The sequence below is a fragment of the Anomaloglossus baeobatrachus genome, unplaced genomic scaffold (assembly GCF_048569485.1).
Source record: "Anomaloglossus baeobatrachus isolate aAnoBae1 unplaced genomic scaffold, aAnoBae1.hap1 Scaffold_4634, whole genome shotgun sequence".
NCBI classification, from domain to species: Eukaryota; Metazoa; Chordata; class Amphibia; order Anura; family Aromobatidae; genus Anomaloglossus; species Anomaloglossus baeobatrachus.
This window is the reverse complement of record NW_027443976.1, coordinates 770-18,642: the sequence shown is the minus strand read 5'-3', so window position 1 is coordinate 18,642 and position 17,873 is coordinate 770. Positions and strand designations below refer to the sequence as shown.

Genomic DNA, 17,873 nt, shown 5'->3' with positions numbered 1-17,873 from the left:
CTGGCCTATGCCGGACACATCTTAGGGAGAGAGAGCGAGAGGGAGACAAACCCACGCCTACACAAGACATTTTGTCACCCAAGCCAACCCTTGAAAAGGCTGCTTTGCAGAGCCAAAACAAGAAGAATGGTGCGTTTTGCAGCCGCCGCCCACTGCAATGAATCTGAATAACTCCTCCATTAGGGCGCAAGCAACTCCCCTCCCCCTTGCAGTCTTTCCAATTCACGATACAAAAAGACGGACAGGACAGGTTGCCTGACTTTCCGTCACTGCCACCCTTTGCCATCCTTACCCGTAGAAAGCCCTTTCATCATCCCCAAACCCTAATCTTTTCCCTTTCCTTCCCAGCCCCCAAACCCTGCCCTCTGTACCTTTCTCACCACCCGCTTCCCTTCTCCTGTCATCCCCCTACCACCCGGGAAAAAAAGAGATTGCCCCCTCCTTCCACTAGCCCACCCTCCCACCCAAAGAACAACTTCTTCTGCGCAGCTTGTTTTCTAGGCAGCAGCGCTATTGTGATGTCATCGGGGGGCATTGTGACAAGCCGCCAGTGTTCCGTCTCTTCATGTTGTGCACAGTTCAAACGGAAAATACATCAACAGGCAGACTACAGAAAAGCTTACTATCAAAGGTTAGAGGGGGGCTTTCTCAGAGGGCTTTTTACAGTTTTTCTATTCCCAATTAGCCGTTTAAGTGTACTTATTGAAAGTAGTAATTCTTTCATAGGCCGCCCTTTCTTAGTATTTGACGTTCCTTATATTGCGGTATGAGGCTTCGCAGTAGGTTGCAAACATTCATCACCCATGACTGTCCCCAATTGAGCTCAGAAGCTCAATGTCTATCATGACCTCTCTTTTAGAATGTCCAAGAGCAAGCAAACTATTCCTCCAGGAGAGGGCGCCAACAGACTACTAAAGAGATCATCATTACTCAAAGAAAACCCCAAAAACCAATGCATGATAGGAATAAACAGGTAACTTTCTTTGGAGTGGAAGCGGAGAGATCGCACCAGATGCCAATTCTAGATGTTATCACACCTGTGGTCACTGCAGCAGCAGGTGAATCCACTTTGTCCAAAAGGGATCTATTCCATTCAATTGCAAATGATCTAGATAAGACAGAGAACTGCAGCACGGGGACATAGCCGAGTTGGTCAGGTTGAGTGGTGATGAGTTTGCTATTTGGATGAATAAAGAAAGTCAAAAGTGTGAAAGATAAAAAACAAAAGGAGGAAGTGTGAAAAGTGAATGGGCCAAATTGAGGTGCATATGAAGACGTATGCTTTCTTCCAATTCATTAAATCGGGCTAATATGAATCAGGTGAATTGAGTTCTGCTTTTGGAAACTGGGTTAAGAAGGGGTGCACCGTTCCTGGAGGTACTGCAATACCAGGTCAATGCGTGGAGTGGACAGAGCAAGCTCTTTTTCCATCTCCCTGTTCTAAAAATCCATTTAATATATGGTCCCCAGATAGGGGACGTATCAGATATTAAACTGATAAGAACAGATACTACACTTGATCTTAGCCAAAAGGCCGAGAAGCGATAACCAGAATTGGTTTGGGCCTCGAGTGGCACCCTGGCCTATGCCGGACACATCTTAGGGAGAGAGAGCGAGAGGGAGACAAACCCACGCCTACACAAGACATTTTGTCACCCAAGCCAACCCTTGAAAAGGCTGCTTTGCAGAGCCAAAACAAGAAGAATGGTGCGTTTTGCAGCCGCCGCCCACTGCAATGAATCTGAATAACTCCTCCTTTAGGGCGCAAGCAACTCCCCTCCCCCTTGCAGTCTTTCCAATTCACGATACAAAAAGACGGACAGGACAGGTTGCCTGACTTTCCGTCACTGCCACCCTTTGCCATCCTTACCCGTAGAAAGCCCTTTCATCATCCCCAAACCCTAATCTTTTCCCTTTCCTTCCCAGCCCCCAAACCCTGCCCTCTGTACCTTTCTCACCACCCGCTTCCCTTCTCCTGTCATCCCCCTACCACCCGGGAAAAAAAGAGATTGCCCCCTCCTTCCACTAGCCCACCCTCCCACCCAAAGAACAACTTCTTCTGCGCAGCTTGTTTTCTAGGCAGCAGCGCTATTGTGATGTCATCGGGGGGCATTGTGACAAGCCGCCAGTGTTCCGTCTCTTCATGTTGTGCACAGTTCAAACGGAAAATACATCAACAGGCAGACTACAGAAAAGCTTACTATCAAAGGTTAGAGGGGGGCTTTCTCAGAGGGCTTTTTACAGTTTTTCTATTCCCAATTAGCCGTTTAAGTGTACTTATTGAAAGTAGTAATTCTTTCATAGGCCGCCCTTTCTTAGTATTTGACGTTCCTTATATTGCGGTATGAGGCTTCGCAGTAGGTTGCAAACATTCATCACCCATGACTGTCCCCAATTGAGCTCAGAAGCTCAATGTCTATCATGACCTCTCTTTTAGAATGTCCAAGAGCAAGCAAACTATTCCTCCAGGAGAGGGCGCCAACAGACTACTAAAGAGATCATCATTACTCAAAGAAAACCCCAAAAACCAATGCATGATAGGAATAAACAGGTAACTTTCTTTGGAGTGGAAGCGGAGAGATCGCACCAGATGCCAATTCTAGATGTTATCACACCTGTGGTCACTGCAGCAGCAGGTGAATCCACTTTGTCCAAAAGGGATCTATTCCATTCAATTGCAAATGATCTAGATAAGACAGAGAACTGCAGCACGGGGACATAGCCGAGTTGGTCAGGTTGAGTGGTGATGAGTTTGCTATTTGGATGAATAAAGAAAGTCAAAAGTGTGAAAGATAAAAAACAAAAGGAGGAAGTGTGAAAAGTGAATGGGCCAAATTGAGGTGCATATGAAGACGTATGCTTTCTTCCAATTCATTAAATCGGGCTAATATGAATCAGGTGAATTGAGTTCTGCTTTTGGAAACTGGGTTAAGAAGGGGTGCACCGTTCCTGGAGGTACTGCAATACCAGGTCAATGCGTGGAGTGGACAGAGCAAGCTCTTTTTCCATCTCCCTGTTCTAAAAATCCATTTAATATATGGTCCCCAGATAGGGGACGTATCAGATATTAAACTGATAAGAACAGATACTACACTTGATCTTAGCCAAAAGGCCGAGAAGCGATAACCAGAATTGGTTTGGGCCTCGAGTGGCACCCTGGCCTATGCCGGACACATCTTAGGGAGAGAGAGCGAGAGGGAGACAAACCCACGCCTACACAAGACATTTTGTCACCCAAGCCAACCCTTGAAAAGGCTGCTTTGCAGAGCCAAAACAAGAAGAATGGTGCGTTTTGCAGCCGCCGCCCACTGCAATGAATCTGAATAACTCCTCCTTTAGGGCGCAAGCAACTCCCCTCCCCCTTGCAGTCTTTCCAATTCACGATACAAAAAGACGGACAGGACAGGTTGCCTGACTTTCCGTCACTGCCACCCTTTGCCATCCTTACCCGTAGAAAGCCCTTTCATCATCCCCAAACCCTAATCTTTTCCCTTTCCTTCCCAGCCCCCAAACCCTGCCCTCTGTACCTTTCTCACCACCCGCTTCCCTTCTCCTGTCATCCCCCTACCACCCGGGAAAAAAAGAGATTGCCCCCTCCTTCCACTAGCCCACCCTCCCACCCAAAGAACAACTTCTTCTGCGCAGCTTGTTTTCTAGGCAGCAGCGCTATTGTGATGTCATCGGGGGGCATTGTGACAAGCCGCCAGTGTTCCGTCTCTTCATGTTGTGCACAGTTCAAACGGAAAATACATCAACAGGCAGACTACAGAAAAGCTTACTATCAAAGGTTAGAGGGGGGCTTTCTCAGAGGGCTTTTTACAGTTTTTCTATTCCCAATTAGCCGTTTAAGTGTACTTATTGAAAGTAGTAATTCTTTCATAGGCCGCCCTTTCTTAGTATTTGACGTTCCTTATATTGCGGTATGAGGCTTCGCAGTAGGTTGCAAACATTCATCACCCATGACTGTCCCCAATTGAGCTCAGAAGCTCAATGTCTATCATGACCTCTCTTTTAGAATGTCCAAGAGCAAGCAAACTATTCCTCCAGGAGAGGGCGCCAACAGACTACTAAAGAGATCATCATTACTCAAAGAAAACCCCAAAAACCAATGCATGATAGGAATAAACAGGTAACTTTCTTTGGAGTGGAAGCGGAGAGATCGCACCAGATGCCAATTCTAGATGTTATCACACCTGTGGTCACTGCAGCAGCAGGTGAATCCACTTTGTCCAAAAGGGATCTATTCCATTCAATTGCAAATGATCTAGATAAGACAGAGAACTGCAGCACGGGGACATAGCCGAGTTGGTCAGGTTGAGTGGTGATGAGTTTGCTATTTGGATGAATAAAGAAAGTCAAAAGTGTGAAAGATAAAAAACAAAAGGAGGAAGTGTGAAAAGTGAATGGGCCAAATTGAGGTGCATATGAAGACGTATGCTTTCTTCCAATTCATTAAATCGGGCTAATATGAATCAGGTGAATTGAGTTCTGCTTTTGGAAACTGGGTTAAGAAGGGGTGCACCGTTCCTGGAGGTACTGCAATACCAGGTCAATGCGTGGAGTGGACAGAGCAAGCTCTTTTTCCATCTCCCTGTTCTAAAAATCCATTTAATATATGGTCCCCAGATAGGGGACGTATCAGATATTAAACTGATAAGAACAGATACTACACTTGATCTTAGCCAAAAGGCCGAGAAGCGATAACCAGAATTGGTTTGGGCCTCGAGTGGCACCCTGGCCTATGCCGGACACATCTTAGGGAGAGAGAGCGAGAGGGAGACAAACCCACGCCTACACAAGACATTTTGTCACCCAAGCCAACCCTTGAAAAGGCTGCTTTGCAGAGCCAAAACAAGAAGAATGGTGCGTTTTGCAGCCGCCGCCCACTGCAATGAATCTGAATAACTCCTCCTTTAGGGCGCAAGCAACTCCCCTCCCCCTTGCAGTCTTTCCAATTCACGATACAAAAAGACGGACAGGACAGGTTGCCTGACTTTCCGTCACTGCCACCCTTTGCCATCCTTACCCGTAGAAAGCCCTTTCATCATCCCCAAACCCTAATCTTTTCCCTTTCCTTCCCAGCCCCCAAACCCTGCCCTCTGTACCTTTCTCACCACCCGCTTCCCTTCTCCTGTCATCCCCCTACCACCCGGGAAAAAAAGAGATTGCCCCCTCCTTCCACTAGCCCACCCTCCCACCCAAAGAACAACTTCTTCTGCGCAGCTTGTTTTCTAGGCAGCAGCGCTATTGTGATGTCATCGGGGGGCATTGTGACAAGCCGCCAGTGTTCCGTCTCTTCATGTTGTGCACAGTTCAAACGGAAAATACATCAACAGGCAGACTACAGAAAAGCTTACTATCAAAGGTTAGAGGGGGGCTTTCTCAGAGGGCTTTTTACAGTTTTTCTATTCCCAATTAGCCGTTTAAGTGTACTTATTGAAAGTAGTAATTCTTTCATAGGCCGCCCTTTCTTAGTATTTGACGTTCCTTATATTGCGGTATGAGGCTTCGCAGTAGGTTGCAAACATTCATCACCCATGACTGTCCCCAATTGAGCTCAGAAGCTCAATGTCTATCATGACCTCTCTTTTAGAATGTCCAAGAGCAAGCAAACTATTCCTCCAGGAGAGGGCGCCAACAGACTACTAAAGAGATCATCATTACTCAAAGAAAACCCCAAAAACCAATGCATGATAGGAATAAACAGGTAACTTTCTTTGGAGTGGAAGCGGAGAGATCGCACCAGATGCCAATTCTAGATGTTATCACACCTGTGGTCACTGCAGCAGCAGGTGAATCCACTTTGTCCAAAAGGGATCTATTCCATTCAATTGCAAATGATCTAGATAAGACAGAGAACTGCAGCACGGGGACATAGCCGAGTTGGTCAGGTTGAGTGGTGATGAGTTTGCTATTTGGATGAATAAAGAAAGTCAAAAGTGTGAAAGATAAAAAACAAAAGGAGGAAGTGTGAAAAGTGAATGGGCCAAATTGAGGTGCATATGAAGACGTATGCTTTCTTCCAATTCATTAAATCGGGCTAATATGAATCAGGTGAATTGAGTTCTGCTTTTGGAAACTGGGTTAAGAAGGGGTGCACCGTTCCTGGAGGTACTGCAATACCAGGTCAATGCGTGGAGTGGACAGAGCAAGCTCTTTTTCCATCTCCCTGTTCTAAAAATCCATTTAATATATGGTCCCCAGATAGGGGACGTATCAGATATTAAACTGATAAGAACAGATACTACACTTGATCTTAGCCAAAAGGCCGAGAAGCGATAACCAGAATTGGTTTGGGCCTCGAGTGGCACCCTGGCCTATGCCGGACACATCTTAGGGAGAGAGAGCGAGAGGGAGACAAACCCACGCCTACACAAGACATTTTGTCACCCAAGCCAACCCTTGAAAAGGCTGCTTTGCAGAGCCAAAACAAGAAGAATGGTGCGTTTTGCAGCCGCCGCCCACTGCAATGAATCTGAATAACTCCTCCTTTAGGGCGCAAGCAACTCCCCTCCCCCTTGCAGTCTTTCCAATTCACGATACAAAAAGACGGACAGGACAGGTTGCCTGACTTTCCGTCACTGCCACCCTTTGCCATCCTTACCCGTAGAAAGCCCTTTCATCATCCCCAAACCCTAATCTTTTCCCTTTCCTTCCCAGCCCCCAAACCCTGCCCTCTGTACCTTTCTCACCACCCGCTTCCCTTCTCCTGTCATCCCCCTACCACCCGGGAAAAAAAGAGATTGCCCCCTCCTTCCACTAGCCCACCCTCCCACCCAAAGAACAACTTCTTCTGCGCAGCTTGTTTTCTAGGCAGCAGCGCTATTGTGATGTCATCGGGGGGCATTGTGACAAGCCGCCAGTGTTCCGTCTCTTCATGTTGTGCACAGTTCAAACGGAAAATACATCAACAGGCAGACTACAGAAAAGCTTACTATCAAAGGTTAGAGGGGGGCTTTCTCAGAGGGCTTTTTACAGTTTTTCTATTCCCAATTAGCCGTTTAAGTGTACTTATTGAAAGTAGTAATTCTTTCATAGGCCGCCCTTTCTTAGTATTTGACGTTCCTTATATTGCGGTATGAGGCTTCGCAGTAGGTTGCAAACATTCATCACCCATGACTGTCCCCAATTGAGCTCAGAAGCTCAATGTCTATCATGACCTCTCTTTTAGAATGTCCAAGAGCAAGCAAACTATTCCTCCAGGAGAGGGCGCCAACAGACTACTAAAGAGATCATCATTACTCAAAGAAAACCCCAAAAACCAATGCATGATAGGAATAAACAGGTAACTTTCTTTGGAGTGGAAGCGGAGAGATCGCACCAGATGCCAATTCTAGATGTTATCACACCTGTGGTCACTGCAGCAGCAGGTGAATCCACTTTGTCCAAAAGGGATCTATTCCATTCAATTGCAAATGATCTAGATAAGACAGAGAACTGCAGCACGGGGACATAGCCGAGTTGGTCAGGTTGAGTGGTGATGAGTTTGCTATTTGGATGAATAAAGAAAGTCAAAAGTGTGAAAGATAAAAAACAAAAGGAGGAAGTGTGAAAAGTGAATGGGCCAAATTGAGGTGCATATGAAGACGTATGCTTTCTTCCAATTCATTAAATCGGGCTAATATGAATCAGGTGAATTGAGTTCTGCTTTTGGAAACTGGGTTAAGAAGGGGTGCACCGTTCCTGGAGGTACTGCAATACCAGGTCAATGCGTGGAGTGGACAGAGCAAGCTCTTTTTCCATCTCCCTGTTCTAAAAATCCATTTAATATATGGTCCCCAGATAGGGGACGTATCAGATATTAAACTGATAAGAACAGATACTACACTTGATCTTAGCCAAAAGGCCGAGAAGCGATAACCAGAATTGGTTTGGGCCTCGAGTGGCACCCTGGCCTATGCCGGACACATCTTAGGGAGAGAGAGCGAGAGGGAGACAAACCCACGCCTACACAAGACATTTTGTCACCCAAGCCAACCCTTGAAAAGGCTGCTTTGCAGAGCCAAAACAAGAAGAATGGTGCGTTTTGCAGCCGCCGCCCACTGCAATGAATCTGAATAACTCCTCCTTTAGGGCGCAAGCAACTCCCCTCCCCCTTGCAGTCTTTCCAATTCACGATACAAAAAGACGGACAGGACAGGTTGCCTGACTTTCCGTCACTGCCACCCTTTGCCATCCTTACCCGTAGAAAGCCCTTTCATCATCCCCAAACCCTAATCTTTTCCCTTTCCTTCCCAGCCCCCAAACCCTGCCCTCTGTACCTTTCTCACCACCCGCTTCCCTTCTCCTGTCATCCCCCTACCACCCGGGAAAAAAAGAGATTGCCCCCTCCTTCCACTAGCCCACCCTCCCACCCAAAGAACAACTTCTTCTGCGCAGCTTGTTTTCTAGGCAGCAGCGCTATTGTGATGTCATCGGGGGGCATTGTGACAAGCCGCCAGTGTTCCGTCTCTTCATGTTGTGCACAGTTCAAACGGAAAATACATCAACAGGCAGACTACAGAAAAGCTTACTATCAAAGGTTAGAGGGGGGCTTTCTCAGAGGGCTTTTTACAGTTTTTCTATTCCCAATTAGCCGTTTAAGTGTACTTATTGAAAGTAGTAATTCTTTCATAGGCCGCCCTTTCTTAGTATTTGACGTTCCTTATATTGCGGTATGAGGCTTCGCAGTAGGTTGCAAACATTCATCACCCATGACTGTCCCCAATTGAGCTCAGAAGCTCAATGTCTATCATGACCTCTCTTTTAGAATGTCCAAGAGCAAGCAAACTATTCCTCCAGGAGAGGGCGCCAACAGACTACTAAAGAGATCATCATTACTCAAAGAAAACCCCAAAAACCAATGCATGATAGGAATAAACAGGTAACTTTCTTTGGAGTGGAAGCGGAGAGATCGCACCAGATGCCAATTCTAGATGTTATCACACCTGTGGTCACTGCAGCAGCAGGTGAATCCACTTTGTCCAAAAGGGATCTATTCCATTCAATTGCAAATGATCTAGATAAGACAGAGAACTGCAGCACGGGGACATAGCCGAGTTGGTCAGGTTGAGTGGTGATGAGTTTGCTATTTGGATGAATAAAGAAAGTCAAAAGTGTGAAAGATAAAAAACAAAAGGAGGAAGTGTGAAAAGTGAATGGGCCAAATTGAGGTGCATATGAAGACGTATGCTTTCTTCCAATTCATTAAATCGGGCTAATATGAATCAGGTGAATTGAGTTCTGCTTTTGGAAACTGGGTTAAGAAGGGGTGCACCGTTCCTGGAGGTACTGCAATACCAGGTCAATGCGTGGAGTGGACAGAGCAAGCTCTTTTTCCATCTCCCTGTTCTAAAAATCCATTTAATATATGGTCCCCAGATAGGGGACGTATCAGATATTAAACTGATAAGAACAGATACTACACTTGATCTTAGCCAAAAGGCCGAGAAGCGATAACCAGAATTGGTTTGGGCCTCGAGTGGCACCCTGGCCTATGCCGGACACATCTTAGGGAGAGAGAGCGAGAGGGAGACAAACCCACGCCTACACAAGACATTTTGTCACCCAAGCCAACCCTTGAAAAGGCTGCTTTGCAGAGCCAAAACAAGAAGAATGGTGCGTTTTGCAGCCGCCGCCCACTGCAATGAATCTGAATAACTCCTCCTTTAGGGCGCAAGCAACTCCCCTCCCCCTTGCAGTCTTTCCAATTCACGATACAAAAAGACGGACAGGACAGGTTGCCTGACTTTCCGTCACTGCCACCCTTTGCCATCCTTACCCGTAGAAAGCCCTTTCATCATCCCCAAACCCTAATCTTTTCCCTTTCCTTCCCAGCCCCCAAACCCTGCCCTCTGTACCTTTCTCACCACCCGCTTCCCTTCTCCTGTCATCCCCCTACCACCCGGGAAAAAAAGAGATTGCCCCCTCCTTCCACTAGCCCACCCTCCCACCCAAAGAACAACTTCTTCTGCGCAGCTTGTTTTCTAGGCAGCAGCGCTATTGTGATGTCATCGGGGGGCATTGTGACAAGCCGCCAGTGTTCCGTCTCTTCATGTTGTGCACAGTTCAAACGGAAAATACATCAACAGGCAGACTACAGAAAAGCTTACTATCAAAGGTTAGAGGGGGGCTTTCTCAGAGGGCTTTTTACAGTTTTTCTATTCCCAATTAGCCGTTTAAGTGTACTTATTGAAAGTAGTAATTCTTTCATAGGCCGCCCTTTCTTAGTATTTGACGTTCCTTATATTGCGGTATGAGGCTTCGCAGTAGGTTGCAAACATTCATCACCCATGACTGTCCCCAATTGAGCTCAGAAGCTCAATGTCTATCATGACCTCTCTTTTAGAATGTCCAAGAGCAAGCAAACTATTCCTCCAGGAGAGGGCGCCAACAGACTACTAAAGAGATCATCATTACTCAAAGAAAACCCCAAAAACCAATGCATGATAGGAATAAACAGGTAACTTTCTTTGGAGTGGAAGCGGAGAGATCGCACCAGATGCCAATTCTAGATGTTATCACACCTGTGGTCACTGCAGCAGCAGGTGAATCCACTTTGTCCAAAAGGGATCTATTCCATTCAATTGCAAATGATCTAGATAAGACAGAGAACTGCAGCACGGGGACATAGCCGAGTTGGTCAGGTTGAGTGGTGATGAGTTTGCTATTTGGATGAATAAAGAAAGTCAAAAGTGTGAAAGATAAAAAACAAAAGGAGGAAGTGTGAAAAGTGAATGGGCCAAATTGAGGTGCATATGAAGACGTATGCTTTCTTCCAATTCATTAAATCGGGCTAATATGAATCAGGTGAATTGAGTTCTGCTTTTGGAAACTGGGTTAAGAAGGGGTGCACCGTTCCTGGAGGTACTGCAATACCAGGTCAATGCGTGGAGTGGACAGAGCAAGCTCTTTTTCCATCTCCCTGTTCTAAAAATCCATTTAATATATGGTCCCCAGATAGGGGACGTATCAGATATTAAACTGATAAGAACAGATACTACACTTGATCTTAGCCAAAAGGCCGAGAAGCGATAACCAGAATTGGTTTGGGCCTCGAGTGGCACCCTGGCCTATGCCGGACACATCTTAGGGAGAGAGAGCGAGAGGGAGACAAACCCACGCCTACACAAGACATTTTGTCACCCAAGCCAACCCTTGAAAAGGCTGCTTTGCAGAGCCAAAACAAGAAGAATGGTGCGTTTTGCAGCCGCCGCCCACTGCAATGAATCTGAATAACTCCTCCTTTAGGGCGCAAGCAACTCCCCTCCCCCTTGCAGTCTTTCCAATTCACGATACAAAAAGACGGACAGGACAGGTTGCCTGACTTTCCGTCACTGCCACCCTTTGCCATCCTTACCCGTAGAAAGCCCTTTCATCATCCCCAAACCCTAATCTTTTCCCTTTCCTTCCCAGCCCCCAAACCCTGCCCTCTGTACCTTTCTCACCACCCGCTTCCCTTCTCCTGTCATCCCCCTACCACCCGGGAAAAAAAGAGATTGCCCCCTCCTTCCACTAGCCCACCCTCCCACCCAAAGAACAACTTCTTCTGCGCAGCTTGTTTTCTAGGCAGCAGCGCTATTGTGATGTCATCGGGGGGCATTGTGACAAGCCGCCAGTGTTCCGTCTCTTCATGTTGTGCACAGTTCAAACGGAAAATACATCAACAGGCAGACTACAGAAAAGCTTACTATCAAAGGTTAGAGGGGGGCTTTCTCAGAGGGCTTTTTACAGTTTTTCTATTCCCAATTAGCCGTTTAAGTGTACTTATTGAAAGTAGTAATTCTTTCATAGGCCGCCCTTTCTTAGTATTTGACGTTCCTTATATTGCGGTATGAGGCTTCGCAGTAGGTTGCAAACATTCATCACCCATGACTGTCCCCAATTGAGCTCAGAAGCTCAATGTCTATCATGACCTCTCTTTTAGAATGTCCAAGAGCAAGCAAACTATTCCTCCAGGAGAGGGCGCCAACAGACTACTAAAGAGATCATCATTACTCAAAGAAAACCCCAAAAACCAATGCATGATAGGAATAAACAGGTAACTTTCTTTGGAGTGGAAGCGGAGAGATCGCACCAGATGCCAATTCTAGATGTTATCACACCTGTGGTCACTGCAGCAGCAGGTGAATCCACTTTGTCCAAAAGGGATCTATTCCATTCAATTGCAAATGATCTAGATAAGACAGAGAACTGCAGCACGGGGACATAGCCGAGTTGGTCAGGTTGAGTGGTGATGAGTTTGCTATTTGGATGAATAAAGAAAGTCAAAAGTGTGAAAGATAAAAAACAAAAGGAGGAAGTGTGAAAAGTGAATGGGCCAAATTGAGGTGCATATGAAGACGTATGCTTTCTTCCAATTCATTAAATCGGGCTAATATGAATCAGGTGAATTGAGTTCTGCTTTTGGAAACTGGGTTAAGAAGGGGTGCACCGTTCCTGGAGGTACTGCAATACCAGGTCAATGCGTGGAGTGGACAGAGCAAGCTCTTTTTCCATCTCCCTGTTCTAAAAATCCATTTAATATATGGTCCCCAGATAGGGGACGTATCAGATATTAAACTGATAAGAACAGATACTACACTTGATCTTAGCCAAAAGGCCGAGAAGCGATAACCAGAATTGGTTTGGGCCTCGAGTGGCACCCTGGCCTATGCCGGACACATCTTAGGGAGAGAGAGCGAGAGGGAGACAAACCCACGCCTACACAAGACATTTTGTCACCCAAGCCAACCCTTGAAAAGGCTGCTTTGCAGAGCCAAAACAAGAAGAATGGTGCGTTTTGCAGCCGCCGCCCACTGCAATGAATCTGAATAACTCCTCCTTTAGGGCGCAAGCAACTCCCCTCCCCCTTGCAGTCTTTCCAATTCACGATACAAAAAGACGGACAGGACAGGTTGCCTGACTTTCCGTCACTGCCACCCTTTGCCATCCTTACCCGTAGAAAGCCCTTTCATCATCCCCAAACCCTAATCTTTTCCCTTTCCTTCCCAGCCCCCAAACCCTGCCCTCTGTACCTTTCTCACCACCCGCTTCCCTTCTCCTGTCATCCCCCTACCACCCGGGAAAAAAAGAGATTGCCCCCTCCTTCCACTAGCCCACCCTCCCACCCAAAGAACAACTTCTTCTGCGCAGCTTGTTTTCTAGGCAGCAGCGCTATTGTGATGTCATCGGGGGGCATTGTGACAAGCCGCCAGTGTTCCGTCTCTTCATGTTGTGCACAGTTCAAACGGAAAATACATCAACAGGCAGACTACAGAAAAGCTTACTATCAAAGGTTAGAGGGGGGCTTTCTCAGAGGGCTTTTTACAGTTTTTCTATTCCCAATTAGCCGTTTAAGTGTACTTATTGAAAGTAGTAATTCTTTCATAGGCCGCCCTTTCTTAGTATTTGACGTTCCTTATATTGCGGTATGAGGCTTCGCAGTAGGTTGCAAACATTCATCACCCATGACTGTCCCCAATTGAGCTCAGAAGCTCAATGTCTATCATGACCTCTCTTTTAGAATGTCCAAGAGCAAGCAAACTATTCCTCCAGGAGAGGGCGCCAACAGACTACTAAAGAGATCATCATTACTCAAAGAAAACCCCAAAAACCAATGCATGATAGGAATAAACAGGTAACTTTCTTTGGAGTGGAAGCGGAGAGATCGCACCAGATGCCAATTCTAGATGTTATCACACCTGTGGTCACTGCAGCAGCAGGTGAATCCACTTTGTCCAAAAGGGATCTATTCCATTCAATTGCAAATGATCTAGATAAGACAGAGAACTGCAGCACGGGGACATAGCCGAGTTGGTCAGGTTGAGTGGTGATGAGTTTGCTATTTGGATGAATAAAGAAAGTCAAAAGTGTGAAAGATAAAAAACAAAAGGAGGAAGTGTGAAAAGTGAATGGGCCAAATTGAGGTGCATATGAAGACGTATGCTTTCTTCCAATTCATTAAATCGGGCTAATATGAATCAGGTGAATTGAGTTCTGCTTTTGGAAACTGGGTTAAGAAGGGGTGCACCGTTCCTGGAGGTACTGCAATACCAGGTCAATGCGTGGAGTGGACAGAGCAAGCTCTTTTTCCATCTCCCTGTTCTAAAAATCCATTTAATATATGGTCCCCAGATAGGGGACGTATCAGATATTAAACTGATAAGAACAGATACTACACTTGATCTTAGCCAAAAGGCCGAGAAGCGATAACCAGAATTGGTTTGGGCCTCGAGTGGCACCCTGGCCTATGCCGGACACATCTTAGGGAGAGAGAGCGAGAGGGAGACAAACCCACGCCTACACAAGACATTTTGTCACCCAAGCCAACCCTTGAAAAGGCTGCTTTGCAGAGCCAAAACAAGAAGAATGGTGCGTTTTGCAGCCGCCGCCCACTGCAATGAATCTGAATAACTCCTCCTTTAGGGCGCAAGCAACTCCCCTCCCCCTTGCAGTCTTTCCAATTCACGATACAAAAAGACGGACAGGACAGGTTGCCTGACTTTCCGTCACTGCCACCCTTTGCCATCCTTACCCGTAGAAAGCCCTTTCATCATCCCCAAACCCTAATCTTTTCCCTTTCCTTCCCAGCCCCCAAACCCTGCCCTCTGTACCTTTCTCACCACCCGCTTCCCTTCTCCTGTCATCCCCCTACCACCCGGGAAAAAAAGAGATTGCCCCCTCCTTCCACTAGCCCACCCTCCCACCCAAAGAACAACTTCTTCTGCGCAGCTTGTTTTCTAGGCAGCAGCGCTATTGTGATGTCATCGGGGGGCATTGTGACAAGCCGCCAGTGTTCCGTCTCTTCATGTTGTGCACAGTTCAAACGGAAAATACATCAACAGGCAGACTACAGAAAAGCTTACTATCAAAGGTTAGAGGGGGGCTTTCTCAGAGGGCTTTTTACAGTTTTTCTATTCCCAATTAGCCGTTTAAGTGTACTTATTGAAAGTAGTAATTCTTTCATAGGCCGCCCTTTCTTAGTATTTGACGTTCCTTATATTGCGGTATGAGGCTTCGCAGTAGGTTGCAAACATTCATCACCCATGACTGTCCCCAATTGAGCTCAGAAGCTCAATGTCTATCATGACCTCTCTTTTAGAATGTCCAAGAGCAAGCAAACTATTCCTCCAGGAGAGGGCGCCAACAGACTACTAAAGAGATCATCATTACTCAAAGAAAACCCCAAAAACCAATGCATGATAGGAATAAACAGGTAACTTTCTTTGGAGTGGAAGCGGAGAGATCGCACCAGATGCCAATTCTAGATGTTATCACACCTGTGGTCACTGCAGCAGCAGGTGAATCCACTTTGTCCAAAAGGGATCTATTCCATTCAATTGCAAATGATCTAGATAAGACAGAGAACTGCAGCACGGGGACATAGCCGAGTTGGTCAGGTTGAGTGGTGATGAGTTTGCTATTTGGATGAATAAAGAAAGTCAAAAGTGTGAAAGATAAAAAACAAAAGGAGGAAGTGTGAAAAGTGAATGGGCCAAATTGAGGTGCATATGAAGACGTATGCTTTCTTCCAATTCATTAAATCGGGCTAATATGAATCAGGTGAATTGAGTTCTGCTTTTGGAAACTGGGTTAAGAAGGGGTGCACCGTTCCTGGAGGTACTGCAATACCAGGTCAATGCGTGGAGTGGACAGAGCAAGCTCTTTTTCCATCTCCCTGTTCTAAAAATCCATTTAATATATGGTCCCCAGATAGGGGACGTATCAGATATTAAACTGATAAGAACAGATACTACACTTGATCTTAGCCAAAAGGCCGAGAAGCGATAACCAGAATTGGTTTGGGCCTCGAGTGGCACCCTGGCCTATGCCGGACACATCTTAGGGAGAGAGAGCGAGAGGGAGACAAACCCACGCCTACACAAGACATTTTGTCACCCAAGCCAACCCTTGAAAAGGCTGCTTTGCAGAGCCAAAACAAGAAGAATGGTGCGTTTTGCAGCCGCCGCCCACTGCAATGAATCTGAATAACTCCTCCTTTAGGGCGCAAGCAACTCCCCTCCCCCTTGCAGTCTTTCCAATTCACGATACAAAAAGACGGACAGGACAGGTTGCCTGACTTTCCGTCACTGCCACCCTTTGCCATCCTTACCCGTAGAAAGCCCTTTCATCATCCCCAAACCCTAATCTTTTCCCTTTCCTTCCCAGCCCCCAAACCCTGCCCTCTGTACCTTTCTCACCACCCGCTTCCCTTCTCCTGTCATCCCCCTACCACCCGGGAAAAAAAGAGATTGCCCCCTCCTTCCACTAGCCCACCCTCCCACCCAAAGAACAACTTCTTCTGCGCAGCTTGTTTTCTAGGCAGCAGCGCTATTGTGATGTCATCGGGGGGCATTGTGACAAGCCGCCAGTGTTCCGTCTCTTCATGTTGTGCACAGTTCAAACGGAAAATACATCAACAGGCAGACTACAGAAAAGCTTACTATCAAAGGTTAGAGGGGGGCTTTCTCAGAGGGCTTTTTACAGTTTTTCTATTCCCAATTAGCCGTTTAAGTGTACTTATTGAAAGTAGTAATTCTTTCATAGGCCGCCCTTTCTTAGTATTTGACGTTCCTTATATTGCGGTATGAGGCTTCGCAGTAGGTTGCAAACATTCATCACCCATGACTGTCCCCAATTGAGCTCAGAAGCTCAATGTCTATCATGACCTCTCTTTTAGAATGTCCAAGAGCAAGCAAACTATTCCTCCAGGAGAGGGCGCCAACAGACTACTAAAGAGATCATCATTACTCAAAGAAAACCCCAAAAACCAATGCATGATAGGAATAAACAGGTAACTTTCTTTGGAGTGGAAGCGGAGAGATCGCACCAGATGCCAATTCTAGATGTTATCACACCTGTGGTCACTGCAGCAGCAGGTGAATCCACTTTGTCCAAAAGGGATCTATTCCATTCAATTGCAAATGATCTAGATAAGACAGAGAACTGCAGCACGGGGACATAGCCGAGTTGGTCAGGTTGAGTGGTGATGAGTTTGCTATTTGGATGAATAAAGAAAGTCAAAAGTGTGAAAGATAAAAAACAAAAGGAGGAAGTGTGAAAAGTGAATGGGCCAAATTGAGGTGCATATGAAGACGTATGCTTTCTTCCAATTCATTAAATCGGGCTAATATGAATCAGGTGAATTGAGTTCTGCTTTTGGAAACTGGGTTAAGAAGGGGTGCACCGTTCCTGGAGGTACTGCAATACCAGGTCAATGCGTGGAGTGGACAGAGCAAGCTCTTTTTCCATCTCCCTGTTCTAAAAATCCATTTAATATATGGTCCCCAGATAGGGGACGTATCAGATATTAAACTGATAAGAACAGATACTACACTTGATCTTAGCCAAAAGGCCGAGAAGCGATAACCAGAATTGGTTTGGGCCTCGAGTGGCACCCTGGCCTATGCCGGACACATCTTAGGGAGAGAGAGCGAGAGGGAGACAAACCCACGCCTACACAAGACATTTTGTCACCCAAGCCAACCCTTGAAAAGGCTGCTTTGCAGAGCCAAAACAAGAAGAATGGTGCGTTTTGCAGCCGCCGCCCACTGCAATGAATCTGAATAACTCCTCCTTTAGGGCGCAAGCAACTCCCCTCCCCCTTGCAGTCTTTCCAATTCACGATACAAAAAGACGGACAGGACAGGTTGCCTGACTTTCCGTCACTGCCACCCTTTGCCATCCTTACCCGTAGAAAGCCCTTTCATCATCCCCAAACCCTAATCTTTTCCCTTTCCTTCCCAGCCCCCAAACCCTGCCCTCTGTACCTTTCTCACCACCCGCTTCCCTTCTCCTGTCATCCCCCTACCACCCGGGAAAAAAAGAGATTGCCCCCTCCTTCCACTAGCCCACCCTCCCACCCAAAGAACAACTTCTTCTGCGCAGCTTGTTTTCTAGGCAGCAGCGCTATT

The 17,873-nt window shown here is 46.5% G+C and overlaps 11 non-coding genes across 11 annotated transcripts; all 11 read right to left on the bottom strand.

Annotated features, from left to right (window-relative positions):
- Positions 1 to 1,355: 1,355 nt before the first annotated feature.
- Positions 1,356 to 1,546, bottom strand: LOC142280890 (U2 spliceosomal RNA). Its single transcript, XR_012743071.1, has one exon. It is a non-coding gene; the product is annotated as a U2 spliceosomal RNA (small nuclear RNA).
- Positions 1,547 to 2,933: 1,387 nt separating this feature from the next.
- LOC142280889 (U2 spliceosomal RNA) lies at positions 2,934 to 3,124 on the bottom strand. The gene has a single exon (XR_012743070.1). It is a non-coding gene; the product is annotated as a U2 spliceosomal RNA (small nuclear RNA).
- A 1,387-nt stretch (positions 3,125 to 4,511) lies between these two features.
- Positions 4,512 to 4,702, bottom strand: LOC142280887 (U2 spliceosomal RNA). The gene has a single exon (XR_012743069.1). It is a non-coding gene; the product is annotated as a U2 spliceosomal RNA (small nuclear RNA).
- Positions 4,703 to 6,089: 1,387 nt separating this feature from the next.
- Positions 6,090 to 6,280, bottom strand: LOC142280886 (U2 spliceosomal RNA). Its single transcript, XR_012743068.1, has one exon. It is a non-coding gene; the product is annotated as a U2 spliceosomal RNA (small nuclear RNA).
- A 1,387-nt stretch (positions 6,281 to 7,667) lies between these two features.
- LOC142280885 (U2 spliceosomal RNA) lies at positions 7,668 to 7,858 on the bottom strand. The gene has a single exon (XR_012743067.1). It is a non-coding gene; the product is annotated as a U2 spliceosomal RNA (small nuclear RNA).
- Positions 7,859 to 9,245: 1,387 nt separating this feature from the next.
- Positions 9,246 to 9,436, bottom strand: LOC142280884 (U2 spliceosomal RNA). Its single transcript, XR_012743066.1, has one exon. It is a non-coding gene; the product is annotated as a U2 spliceosomal RNA (small nuclear RNA).
- Positions 9,437 to 10,823: 1,387 nt separating this feature from the next.
- LOC142280903 (U2 spliceosomal RNA) lies at positions 10,824 to 11,014 on the bottom strand. Its single transcript, XR_012743083.1, has one exon. It is a non-coding gene; the product is annotated as a U2 spliceosomal RNA (small nuclear RNA).
- A 1,387-nt stretch (positions 11,015 to 12,401) lies between these two features.
- On the bottom strand, positions 12,402 to 12,592 carry LOC142280902 (U2 spliceosomal RNA). The gene has a single exon (XR_012743082.1). It is a non-coding gene; the product is annotated as a U2 spliceosomal RNA (small nuclear RNA).
- A 1,387-nt stretch (positions 12,593 to 13,979) lies between these two features.
- On the bottom strand, positions 13,980 to 14,170 carry LOC142280901 (U2 spliceosomal RNA). The gene has a single exon (XR_012743081.1). It is a non-coding gene; the product is annotated as a U2 spliceosomal RNA (small nuclear RNA).
- Positions 14,171 to 15,557: 1,387 nt separating this feature from the next.
- LOC142280895 (U2 spliceosomal RNA) lies at positions 15,558 to 15,748 on the bottom strand. The gene has a single exon (XR_012743076.1). It is a non-coding gene; the product is annotated as a U2 spliceosomal RNA (small nuclear RNA).
- Positions 15,749 to 17,135: 1,387 nt separating this feature from the next.
- Positions 17,136 to 17,326, bottom strand: LOC142280883 (U2 spliceosomal RNA). The gene has a single exon (XR_012743065.1). It is a non-coding gene; the product is annotated as a U2 spliceosomal RNA (small nuclear RNA).
- Between the last annotated feature and the right edge of the window lie 547 nt (positions 17,327 to 17,873).